Raw genomic sequence first — 14,042 nt, 5'->3', positions numbered from 1 at the left:
AATCGGTATGGGAGGGGCTAAGATTAGCAAAAAGGTCTTCTATTGTGTTGAGACATGGCATTGACTTAAGTACTGATGGATTCATTTCCTTAAATTTGGCAACAGCACTATCAGATAGGAATCTAGTGAGGACATATTTGTCATAAGGCACATAGTCCAGTGACAAGAAATCAAACGTTATCAGGTAATGGTCCGATAAAAGTTTTGTGGAAAGACTCTTAACTGTTCAATTTCAATATATGCAATATGTATATGATATTTAACATTTTCTGAATTTGAGTTTTTCTCCAAGAAGACAATGAACATGAGCAGAAGTAACTCACTGACAAACATGTAAGCAGAACATGTGATTTTTGTCAAAACATCCACATTACATATTCTGTGACTCAATGTTGAGAAACAAAACAACATGGGAAATTCCAAGGCAGGTGAACAGTGTTTATAGCTTGAGGTTTTTAGAGTTCTTTTCCCCCTGTGGACAGCATGTTTCTCAACAATATTTTGTTGGGAGTTTTTCTTTTTTCACAGGCCTTGTATTCAGACAGACTGTGAGGTGAACTTTAGAGGCAGCGCAGTTGCATGTTTAGTCAACAGAAGGGTGCTCTGTTCAGGATTAGATGTCTAGAGTGTACAATCTTCCTATATTCACCAAATATGCCAAAAAAGTAATGTAGGCTTGGTGTGATGAATAGAAATTGTAATATATATATATATATATATATATATATATATATATATAAATATAACAAATAAAATAGCATTAATAACATAACACTGTCAGATGTAAAGTATATGCAATGTCAGTTGCAGTAAATTGGATTTAACATGCAAAAGCTTTGTTATGGTCTTTTAAGTGCTATGTAATAATAATGATTGAATAAAGTGAATCAGTGAACAATAGATATCTCTATAACTGTCATTGGAGGTTTGATATTCAGTCCAATACTAATGCGACCAATCCAATTTAAAAACTACACATATATTAGGCATAATTGAGATTACAAAGATTCATTGACTTAGATTAGTTTGTTATTGTCACTCTGTCCATCCATAAAATACCTTTTTCCACAACATGTTGTCTGATACTCGGTAAAGATTCAGGGACATCATGTAATGAGCTGAATGCAATGTGTAATGATCTTATGTGAGTGAAAAACAAAATATGCTTAACTGAACCTAACTATTAGCACACACACCTGCTAACACATACACGCACACACACACACACACACACACACACACACACACACACACAGAGGAGGAAGTGGGCTCGTTTTTTTCCCTGAGGAAGTGTGTGAGTGTTCATGTGTGTGTGTGAGAGACGGGTTCTCAGGCTGGCTGGTACTTCCTCCTCCTCCTCTTCTTCTTTTGTCGTTTGTTCCACCTCCAGCTGGACTCCAGACAGGAAACAGATGCTCTCTCCCCCTCTCTTTCCTCTTTTCCCCTTTACTCTTCCTCCTCTACTTTATAATCTCTCTTCCTCCCTTTCTCTCTCCCCCATCATCTTAAATGCCATTTCTCTTTTTCCTCTTTTTACCTGTCTCTCATCTCTCTTCCACTCACCCCCCTGTCCACACTAGGACACCTTTTTCCTTTCTGGATTTTATGTTATTACTTTCTTCCTCCCTTCCGCTCCATCTCCTTTTTACTGTACTTCTCTCTCTACTTTTGTTTTTCCTTTCTTACTCCCTCTCTTCCTCTCTGGTCTGCATTGGTTGTATTTTTCTCCTCTTTCGCCCTCCATCATCAATCATATCTTGTCAAATGTTTCCCATTTTATGCTTTTTCTTATGTTTTTAAGGTTATACTCTATACTATGTATTCAAGTCAGTGTTTTTGAATTAGAAACAACCATTATCAGAAACATTAAAATTACAACAAGATAGTTAAAATAAATAGATTGGATGAGCAAATAGTCAAGTGCAATGGACAAACTAAGAGCAGAAGACACAGAAGACCTCATGTCCTTAAGAAATCTAAACGATGCAGTGGAAGTGGGAGATCTGAGATTCCACAGTCTGGGGGCGACAACGAAAAAGAAGGAAAAAAAAGTATATAAATGGATATATGGTAAACGGTCTGTATTTGTATAGCAGCTTTTTAGTCATTTCGCAAAGAGCTTTTCCATCACATCCTCATTCACCCATTCACACATCATTCATTCAGCAGGAATCTAAGCTGGAGGAAACTACTCTTTCATACACATGAGAGAGAGAGAGATTCCTCCACTGTACGAATTCTAAGGATTTCTCCAAGGAAGAGACTTCCACTACAGGGAAAAGTAAACATCATTCTTATGGTAACCCCAGAGGAGAGACTGGCAGTTCCCCTGGGTGGAGGGACGGCAGCTCCTCTGGCACCTAAATATGTTTCTGCCTGCCACAGACTCCCAATAAGACAATAAGATCTTATTTGTATGGTATTGTAACTGAATAAAATGGTGTTGTTGTGCACTTATTATGTAATGTATTCTATTGCAGTGAAAGAATGTATTGCATCGGTACACAAGAGAGAGACAGGACATGGTTAACAGTGAGGTGAAGAGGTTAATGAACAAAAGATTTACTTTTAATTAACAGGAACACCTCATTCTTTTCTCTGTATTTTCCTATGTGTACATGAGAGAGAGAGAGAGAGAGAGAGAGGTGGGGGTGAGAGGGAGAGAGAGAGAGACTGTTTTTGGCAGTGTGTCACCACCCAGCGTTCACATTGAGACTGTTCTGGTTTCTGCTCTCCCTTTCTGTTTCTTTTAATGGCCTTTTTCATTGCAGACATATAGATTTGTCATAACGGGGAAAGCACAGGACTAATGAATAAACATGAATGATTGCAGAGGTCCATTACTGTCCCAATAAGCCAGCCAGGGAAATGAAATGTACCACGACTCATCATCTGTGATATTATTTACACCTGTGCTTTTCCTCTTGTGACATGCCAACATGTCTGATGTGAAAAGGATCTATTATCATGCCATGTGATACATTTGTGTTGCAAAGCATATAAAGCTAGAATACACTGGAGAAATATAGGAAAAACAGCAAAAATTCAAAAGTTGCAGTTATCTAGGAAAGGAACTCTGAGAAGATTGTGATAGCTTTGTGTTTTGTGCAGAGGAAAACTGACGTCTTTAGTGGTTACAGATACATGACCCTGTCCCTCTGTCTGTGCTGACAGTAGCAGGTTGTGTTAACCTTCTTGTATTTGGTTTCCTTTTGTCATGTCACGACTTAACAGCCTGCAGAGAGCATCCAAACCAATGAAAGTTCTGCTCTGAGATCAAGGACATAAGGGAGAGAGTGAAAAAGAAAACAAACTCAATTTCTATTCAACTCAAGATGAAAGCTGCACACTACTGAGTGAGCAGGACTCTGCTGCAGAGTTCTGCAAAGGAACACGAGAGGAGGCTTTCTGTGCGACACTGAAGCCCAGACTGTTTTTCAGTTGTAGGTTAGTGCACAGTAGTGATGGGCGGACTGATTCTTGTCGAGTTTTGATACTTTTTACAAAATGTGGGGTCAGTGTCTCTGACACTCTGTTATAAAATGTACACGTTTGACAACTAATACTGTCAGAACTTCTCTTCAATGCATTACGTATGCAGTATGAGTTATATAGTATATATTGTATAGTCATTTTGAATGCACTGATTCAGCATTCCACATCTGTACTGTGAGCATAATTCTGTGCATATTACAATTCACATTTGTGGATAATCACGGGCACTTCAATAATCATGGTGTCGTGACTACTGAAGTACCTGTAATGACAGTGGTTTTTGTGCAAATGTTTATGTCGTCCTTTGATACAAGCGACCTGCTGAGATGATAAAGTTTGAGAGAACTGTTCATTTGGTCCCCTTCAGTGAGTGCAGCTGCCAGGCTGTCGGGGCTCGAGTCAGATTTAGTTGCTCGTCATTCACTCGTACATCCCAGTTCCACTGCTACCACCTGAGTGGGTGCTGACCACCTCAGGGTGCTGAGGCTGAGGCATGTGAGAGGGCTACACACCTACTGATAGAGCTGGAATTACATCCAGGTCACTAATATGTTCTCCCTCTCCACTGCTGTTAGTCTGCATGTTGGAGTATTTATGTGCATGGCTTACATCTCTCTGTGTCTGCGTACATTTCCTCACACAGTCCGAATGCATGAAGTTGAGGTGAATTTGGTGTGACAGTGTGTGTGTGTGTGTGTGTGTGTGTGTATGAATGTTCGCCAGAGTTAGAGTCTAGTCAGGTCAGTATTTGGCAGTAAGTATTTTTGGATTGTGTCTGTGTTTGGTGGCTTGTCTTTGTTGATGTTGTTTAACAACAAACTGCACCTTTTTACCATCTGATAGCCTCACATCGAGCATTTGAGTCCATTTTGTTGAGTGTGCTTCTGGTCGTAACATAGAATACCTATTAAAGGCTTTGGACAAACAAAGAAATGTAAAAGTAGCCAGGTCAGGAAGTTTTTCTGCCCGAGTAGATTAGAGTGGAGTAAAAGTAAAAATGTACAAAATGACTCGTATGATCAGATGACTGAGGTCCGAGCCAGCTGTGAGAGGACTAAAGATCTCACTGGATAACAACTGGATCCATTACGTCCTTGAAGCAACTTTTCATTTCATTTCATGTTTTGTTTTTTTTTTCTTTTCCAGGGCGTTTTTATGATTTATTTGAAAGTGAGAGTAGAGAGAGAGAGAGAGAGAGAGAGGATGACATGCAGCAAAGGGCCTAAGCCACTGCGGCAGGGCCTCAAGCCTATTAATTGGCAAGCACTCAACCAGGTAAGAGACCCGTGCGCCCCACTTTTACCTCGGTAATATTATTCCCATTGTTTTTTGATGGTTATTCACCTAAAACCGGCCACAGACGTTAGCTTAAGCAAGCTAGTCAAGTTTTCGTCCTACTTTCTGACAGCCCTCTCTCCTGTTTTACTTTCACACAGTTTCAGCTGCTCCGGGGCAAGTTGGTGCCTGCTCCCATCTCAGCACTGACCTCATGACCTCATCTTACCACAGATTTACATGTTAATACCCTGGTAGAAGGACATTTTGTAATAATCACTTATTAAGTGAAATGAAATAGGGATACAGGCAAACATCGGAGCTGTGTCCAGACCTGCCGTACAAGAAGACTATGAGTGTCTGCAGTGTGTGCAGTTTTGGCACCTTCCAGATCAGCTGTGATGAGCTTTCTCTAACAGGGTAAACTGAGGTCAAGCAACCCTGTTTGTTTACAGCTGCATGTTGCCTCAAGTGACCACGGAACACAGAGTTCAGCACTGGGAGATTTGGGGGGGGGGGCGGGGCTTCTGTTTTTAATGGGACAGCGTAATCTTTCCCGTAAAACGAATCCAGCGTAACAACTCAAAAACTCAATCTGAATGAATCAGAGTTTCCAAGCATCCTGCTCAAATGACCCCCCCCTCCCCCACCCCCCCGGCAGTTCACGGCTGCAGTGAATTACCATCCTGCAGTGGCTGCTCTCTCTGCTGGATGTTTGTGCTGCTCTGCTTCTGTCTTCCTGAACGTTCCTTTGCCTTGTCTTGTCGTCTCCTCCACCTCGCCTCGTTTGCCATCTTCACTCTTTCTTTGTAAAGTCACGGTGTGAAAATGAGGACTTCATGCATACTGATGTGCCTACAGATGCAATAAAACCTCGTTACAGACAACTGCACTGAAAAATCTATCAGTTTGTCCTGTTCAGTGGCTGCGAGATCAGAAACTTAATGTGTTCACTGGTCTTTTTTTATGTCCACCTGTCTTTCAATCAAGACAGCAAACCATCTTGCATTGCCATAAGGACTATGTCCGACTGTAGCTACCTTCCCTTGACAGGCTCAGGACTGCGATTTGGTCCACAGTTCCTTAGCAATATGTTATGTCATACATGTAACCGGTGCTATTAACTTATTAATGACATTTTGTTGATAATAACGTGCTGTCATGTATGTAGCCAAGAGCACAAAACCTTGTTACAGATACAGAAACTGTCTGGATGCCACTCTCACAAGAGTTCTAATAAGGCCTGTGAAAATGTGAATGCATCCTATTGGCTTAATTTATCACAGATTTCCTTCTTCTAGGTATTTTCCTTTTATTTGATCAAGTTGGGATGAGTTGTTGTGAGAATATAAAGGTTTTCTCTCTCTCCCTCTCTCTCTCTCTCTCTCTCTCTCTCTCCCTCTCTCCCTCTCTCTCTCTCTCTCTCCCTCTCTTTCCCTCTCTCTCTCTCTGTCTCTCTCTCGGGGTTACCCACTGGTCATCTCAGAGGCCGATCACAGCACTCATACATCACATCTTTATTAGGAGGAAGTCATTAGGTTTCGGCAGCAACCCAGCCTTGACCCTGCCGAAGCTGCATTAAAAACCCAGACCCAGGGGTCAGTGTAGGGGGGTGATGCTTGAGCAAGGTTTTAGCCAACCACACGTGACCTGGAAACCCAGTCAGCACTTTGGGATGGGTTCCGAGGTGCCCTGCTGTCTTAAAGTTGAACTATTAGCAGTCTGTGCCACACAAAGCAAACCTGCTGGTCACAAAAGTCAGTCAGAGTTTTCACTCAGTGACAGGAAATGTTCCCCGAGCAGGACTCACTCCACGACATACATCTGGCCACAGTTCTGCCAGAACCACACGGTACATTTCTCTGCTTTGAAAGCTGCCTGCCTTCAGGAGGGGCTTTGTAACCCTTTGACCATTAACGGGATGTGTTGAGCTGAACAGTTCTCTGTGAAAGAAACATTTGCTGTAATTCTGATTTACAGTAGTAAATGCAAACTACTTTGTCTGATATGTGACAAAGCAAATAATGAATGTTTCATCTGATCCCCAAATGCTGTTGTAGGGGCATCTGTTTGTTATCTGTTTGTGTTTTTTCCCATGCATTCTCAGTTAGTAGCATATATTGGTGCATACTGTATGCGCCTTTGACTTGTGTTACACCCCAATCATATCAATGAGGGAAGTCAGACTACAGAATTGAAAAGTAGCTCATAAACATCTGAAGGTATACATTTTATTTGGACACACATGCCTGGACATAGTCCTGTTTATTTGCAATGTCTTATTTCATAGAAAATTCCTGTATGTTGTTAGAGAATAATGATATAAATTCACATCATGTTCTGATATAATGCTCTCTATTTCTTTTAGAAGAAAAAAAATAGCTTTTATTTGTACATTTCTTCGACTGTAAGCAAATAAATGTACAACAAACAAATGTAATTGAACCAGTCAACTTTGACATCAGTCCTGCAGCCTTCTGAAATGGTCTCAGTTCTTCATTTCACAATAAACTTCATTTTACGGCAGCTGAGCTGAGCTCTGGACCCTGACCTCTGGGCTCCTTGTAGAGGTTGTGTGTCACCTCTTAATGGTGAACCTGTTGATGCTGAATGGTACTCACTTTCAGTGGATGATCCAATGTTTCACCCATGGGTGGGGTAGCTGGGAGTGTCTGATTGACAGGAGGCATAATGTGGCGCCGGGCTTGGCCTCCATCTCCCCTCTTCACCTCTCCTCTCAACTTCCTCTGCCCGGATCCCCTCTCTGGGGGTCGAAGGTCATTCATTAGGATGCCCCTCTATTCGTGATAATACACACATACACATCCATATACGCACAGAGTGTGTAAGGGTTATGACCAACACAAGACTCTGCCAGGGGTTGCGAGGGCCGGAGAGGGTTGACAGCTACCATCAGTCTTTAAACAACCCCCAAGCCATCACACACACACACACACACACACACACACACACACTTCATCCCCAGGGGTATTAGTGTCCTCACTTTGCCCTGAAAAGGGACTTGCACTGACCAGTCACAGTGATGACAGAAAATGTGACGCTCTGTTGGTTTGGTGCCATATGTCCAAGCAGAGCAAAAACACTGATCAGGTATTTGTTCGTGTTTGCATCTCAAAGATACTGCACCCCCTTCTGAATACTGTACCAGCCCTATGGGTTTGAACGGTGGCTGTCTTTGTTCTCTAGTTGCACTTTCAGAGCACAAAGGCTGCAGTCAGTTTGGACTCATGGTGCTTACAATTGATGGACGGAGGGTAACAGCAGCAGACTGGTAAAGCTGGATGGCTCCCAGCAGGAATGCTCTGACATGTGTTAAAAAGGGAGGCGCTGCTAGGAACATGCTCACCATTTGTGTTGGTAGGCGCAAGTTTCCGTAAGTTTGGAAAATGACTATCGCTGGTAAAACTGAATGATTTGTTTGCAGTCTGATTGGCACTGAGACCTGAACAGAGATTCAGAAGGTGTTTTTCTCTTTTTTCCCTTGTGCTGAGGAAGAAACACACACACACACACACACACACACACACATACTGTATATTTACAGGTGGAGATCACTGGAATATGGGAGTGACTTAAGTTCCAGTAAAAATCCACCCACAGTCTAAGGGGAATCCTTAAATAACCACAGACCATGAAACTGTTGATAAAGAAGTATATCCAAATCAAATTGCATGGCCATTTCCTGAATTGCTGAGGTATCTCTCTGTGGAGGAAAGTGTTGGACAAACAGAATCAGTTGTAGATCCATTTTTAGTTTGACTTTCAACCAACTTTGAAGGTTTTTTAGACTAAGGACGTTAAAGTTACACAAACAATGACTCAAATGATGAGTCTGAATGTTGAAGGTAAAGACTTTTCAGAAAACGTCTTGATATATCATAGCAGGAAAAGCACAGACGGAGCTATTAGTATAATCCATGGCCAAGCTCTGAAACTGGGTTACCTAGTGGAATACAACCTTCATTAATGCTATTAATGCCATGAATTACACAAGTCTATTGGGGGTACTTTAAGCTGCAGCTCCTCAGTTTGCCACTAGATGTAGATTCCTGGTGTGAGAGTAAGACTTCTAACTCCTGTTAGGCTCTGTACAGTTCTATCAAACAAATCCCAACTTCTTTCCTGAAAAAGAATTTCAAATTTCAAATTTGTCATTTTAACCATTGAAATACATCTTTTTTCAGGACCAGTGCACAAAAGAACAAAGGCAAGGACAGATTATTTGTTTCCACATGATTCCAATGATGATTGTACTTTGTGAAAGTTCAGAAAAAGTGACTACTGCTAACTGCAGCCACGGTGATGGTTAAATAAAGACAAAAGAAAATGAGTGTATAGTGTCTAGTACAGTATCTACAGATGCTCTCTGAATGATTAACGCATCAGAAAGTCTTCATCCAGATATTTTATTAGCTTTTCATCAGGCTTTAACACACCAATCGCACCCATGAATCACTCCATCAGGACAGCGTGTACAGGTCCCACATCTGACACTGTAAGTATAGCCTTCCCCTGCATCTCTGTGTCTTCTTCTTCTTCTTCTGTGGTTGCGCAGCGCTGTGCGCATTGTCTGGGCTCAGCGTGACAGTTTGACGAGCCATTAGTCGACATAATTTATCTGTTAGTTCACTCAGCCTGTGTAGACTCTCTGTCTGCTGTGGGACGGCGTGCCTTTGTCCTGACTACTGCAGGCGGCAGGGTTTGTTACAGACACACGCACACACACACACACACCAGTCATCCACCAGTGACGTAAATATATGTTACTGTGTTTAGTAAGAGTGACACACCATTTTGTTACAAGGTCTTAGAAATTCAAAGATTATGTAAAGTGCTGCGGAGTCAAGTCGATGAAACATGCATCATCTTTAATCTAAAGTCTCACACAGTTTTACAGCTAAAGCAAACATGCAATCACAGTAACTTTTAATGCGTGTTGTTTTTGATATGGTTTGATGATAGATGATATATGACCAGGATTCAATACAGAGAGACCACCGTGGTTAAATATTATAACACAAAATAACAAATATCAGTGGACCCTGTTGATATTTGATATGCTGTCTCTAGTTAAAGACACATTTCTACTCACTAGTCTTTCTCGTCATCTTTACAATCATCTGTTTTGTTCCCTGTGGATTATCGCTGTTGTTTTGTGTCTGTCCTTATGTTTTTTACTACAGCACTTTAATCAGCTTAGGGGTGTCTAAGCTGCTGAAAGAAATAATAAGCAAGAACATTTTTTTAATTATTAACTTACTTACAAATAAATTATAAATTACTAATTCATTACTAACTTACAAACCAAAAAAAAAAAAAAAGTGTCTTTGTTTTGCTAAATTTTTCTCATTCCTGTATTGACTGTTCAAATATAAATAGAAAAAGCAAAACTACAATAAAAAAAACTTTGCAAGGCTGGAAACACAGCATAATGTCAAGCAAGCAACTGCTTTCATTTTGAGTTGTGTTTCTGGCCACCTGATGAGTCTAAGTGCACTCTCTTCTGTTACGGTTTCTCCTCTGTCTTTAGCCTCTTTGTGTTCACCAGATCATTGCTAACTTTGTTTATCCACCAGCTGGACATTCAGTTCACAATTGGTTTCAAACTAAAAGACAGCAGTGAGAGGGGGGAGAGTGGACCAAAAGAGCAAATACATAGGTCTGAAAAACCAGGATGACACAGAGCAGAGGAAGTGCAGAGCAGAGAGGAACAAAAAAGTGCCGGTACCCTCATTCAGTAGCTGCATCACATGTGCCTCGGACATATCGGTGTGTATATAGATATCTTGGAAATATATCCTACTTCAAATGTATTTCTGTATGTATTTAATGATATAGAAATATAATATTGTATATATAGAATGATATTTCAATTTATGGTATCAAACAGAAACTGGTATTTCTGGTTGAAAAATGAAAAACGATTTTTCAGTTTGTACAATTGCATGATTGTAGTTGATTATAGTCGAATGACAGAATCGACTAAATGTTTCATCTCTAATGTGGATCAGTTTACCATGTAGTTGAAGGATATGCACTCAGCAGTGAACACTGGAATGAACACACAGGTCTGTAAATTCTATCTCATCAAGCCCAAAGTGCTTCATCACATCATTCACCTCATTAGTCCACCCAAAGATTTCACATCTCTGTTCATTTGAACACAAGACCGGTCACAGAGGTCTTCAATGATCAAATAATCGGTTCACTCCTGGTGTTTTCCAGCTTCTGAAAATATTCTATGCCACCGTCTCTTTTGGCTAGTTTTCCAAGAGAAGATAAACACTAAACTTTAAATCTGAAGCCACTAAAGTGAAATGACACGTCATGTTGAAAGGATGAATGTTTTAAGGCGAGGTTTCCTTCTGAATGACCTCACCTGCTTTGGAAAGAAAAGAGAGGAGGAAAACAGGCAAACAAAGATAAGAGGAATATACTCAGTGGTGGATTTAGGATTAGCGTTAACCTTTCTGAAAGAGGTTAATAGTCGACAATACAAGCTCCGTCTTTCATGCTCATGACGTGCATTCCTCCACCTGTACTGCCCTTCAGTCCGCTCTCCACCTGCTGTGGGGTCAAATGTAGAGTCATTGGCGTCTTGTGTTTCTGCAGTTTCGGCTCTCACAGCTCTCACTCTGTCCATGTTGTAACTGGCCTGTTGCTCAACAGCTGAAGCCGCAGTGAAGAAAAGCGAGGGAACACTGAGGGGAGAGGCGAGGGGCTTTCTGTTCGGGCGGAGGGCAAACTCCCAGCTCGATAAGAAAGGTGAGAGGTAAACATTGACCTATAGTCCTATCGCTGCTTGTCCATCTTTCACTAGAGAAACTATGCAAACAGCAGGGATGCACTGATAACTCTCTTTCAGTCCGAGCAGCAAACTTTAAAGTATCGTCCGATAACCAAGAGCAGACCTCAGGCGGCACAGTTTCTACCTTCCTTTTGGGTTCTTGGTCAAAAATGATCAATGTCTGTGTGAAAAGGACCAGAAAAAGTTACCTTTTATCATCAGGCTTTTGATTTTAGCAGATCCTCTGATCTAATGTCGTGTGATTGCTGATACTACTGACAATGTAATGTAAAGTAATCCTCAAAGCATTTCACTTGACTGCTCTTTGCATCCCATCCTTTACAAACAGTCCGTGTTGATTAACGTGATCTTTCCTTAACCTTCACCAACTTTTTTCACAGGGATGGCAATAATTGAAGCAACAGTGTCCAGACTGAAATATTTATGTACACTGAAGGCTGTGAGTGTAGAAATGTGTTTGTAAGTGAGTGAATGGCAACTGGTGGAACCTGCTCTGAATGCTTTAGAAAAACACTGTATGAATACAAACCCTTTATATTTGCCTTTGGTTTCACTCTGAGTGTCAGAATGTCTTGTGACAGGACTCAGGTATTTCTAAGTGCAGGAAAAACCACATGTATTGCTGCTCTTTTCTTTCTCTATTTATCTTTTCAAGTCCACCAAGTGGACATTAATTTTTGCATGTTAGATTTGAGCTTTCCGTGGGTTTGTTTAGACCTTTACTGGAAGAATGTCTTAATTTACTTGGCAAAGCAAAAGAAACTGCTTTAACACTGTTCCAGCCTGTCTCAGCGTGGTGATGGTTTTCCCCCTGTAAGCTCTCGTGGGCAGACTGGGAATCAAAAATGGGAGGATGAAGCAGTAAAACCACAGGTTTTACTTTAGTTCAAACAAAAGAGGGAAGGTAAGACAAGATGATCCATCTGTTAATGGCTAACTGGATCAGCACACACGTAGACACACACTATGCCTGCTGACAAGAACTTGCAAACCTGTGAGCAAATATATGGATGACTATATGGATGTGCATATAAAAGGGCATGTGTACACAGATACATCACTAGAACAGTGAAATGGCCACTCCACAATGCTATCTTCTAATTAGTTCATTTTTTAACAACCACCACACATTAAGATAAACTCCCAGCTCTCCCGCTCATATAGGATACGATCAATCTGTTTTTGAAGCTCCCCTTTGTTCTCACACTTTCCAGCTCAAATTCCAGTTTTTGCACAAAAATTATGAGAAATGAGATGATGCTGCATCTCCAGGGCCAAAATGGATAGAATAAGTGTTTAAGTGTGTGTGTAGTGAGTGTTTACAACATTACAACCCATTCAGTGGGTCTCACATACTATCTGACTCTTTAAACAAAGCTTTATTACGCACATCCATGCACGCATGTGTAAACACTTTCCAACAACTGTCGCTCCGACCATGAGGTCAGGATATTGAATCTTTCTGTGACTCTCACTGTTAATAAGATCCATACAGCACGTTTCCTGTCCACCTCAGCAATAAACTCACCGCCGGCCTGCTAACATACGGCCCCGCCATGTCTGACTTGGGCTGTACATGATACTAGCCAAGTCTAATTTAATGACATGTAAAACAAACAGGGAGGGAGAGTGGGGGGGGGGGGGTCATTAAACCAGAATCCCAGTATAATCCAGAATATGAAGAAGATGCCTGTCATACATGAGAAACATGCAGGGCAATGAAAACCAGTTTATTATCAGTTACCATTTTCCAGCTAGTAAGTACATTTTGTGTACTTGTGTAAAAATGATGCATTTAAGTTCCAACAGTTATAACATGTAACCATATCCATTGTCTACTCCCCTCATCCTGCAGGGTCGTGTGTTTTCCAACTACAAAATGTTCTGATGAGTACATATAGTGGCCATGTAGTGGCTACTACAACTACTACTACTACTAATAATAATAATAATGTGTATATATATATATAATATAATAATTGTGTGCAGCTGTTGATGTATGGAGACCCCACACAACCAGCTCTAGGTATCAACTGCACGACTGCACTCACACTGAAAAAGCAATTTCTTTTCAGTGCAATTACAATTGTTATCAGTTACACATCCAATCACCATGACGACCTGATATTTAGCAAGTTCAATTCAATTCAATTTATTTTGTATAGCCCAATATCACAACAGAGTTGTCTCACAGTGCTTTACAAAGTTCACTGAGACACTGAGAAACGTAAGCGAACAAACAAGTTGTAACCTCAGAGATCTTTCCTCCTGCTGCCTTCCATCCCACCTTTGCTGAGGTACCATACATTGAAGCACAGTCCATCAGCTCTGCCACACAAACAAACACACTTAAGAAAAGCTCCGTCCATGAGGACCGCTGTCATCATCAAGTCTGTGTCTCTATCTGCTGGTCACTGGCTGTACTGCATGTTCAATTACAGCT

Source organism: Pempheris klunzingeri, chromosome 8 (assembly GCF_042242105.1).
Source record: "Pempheris klunzingeri isolate RE-2024b chromosome 8, fPemKlu1.hap1, whole genome shotgun sequence".
NCBI lineage: Eukaryota > Metazoa > Chordata > Actinopteri > Acropomatiformes > Pempheridae > Pempheris > Pempheris klunzingeri.
This window is presented reverse-complemented; position numbering follows the sequence as displayed.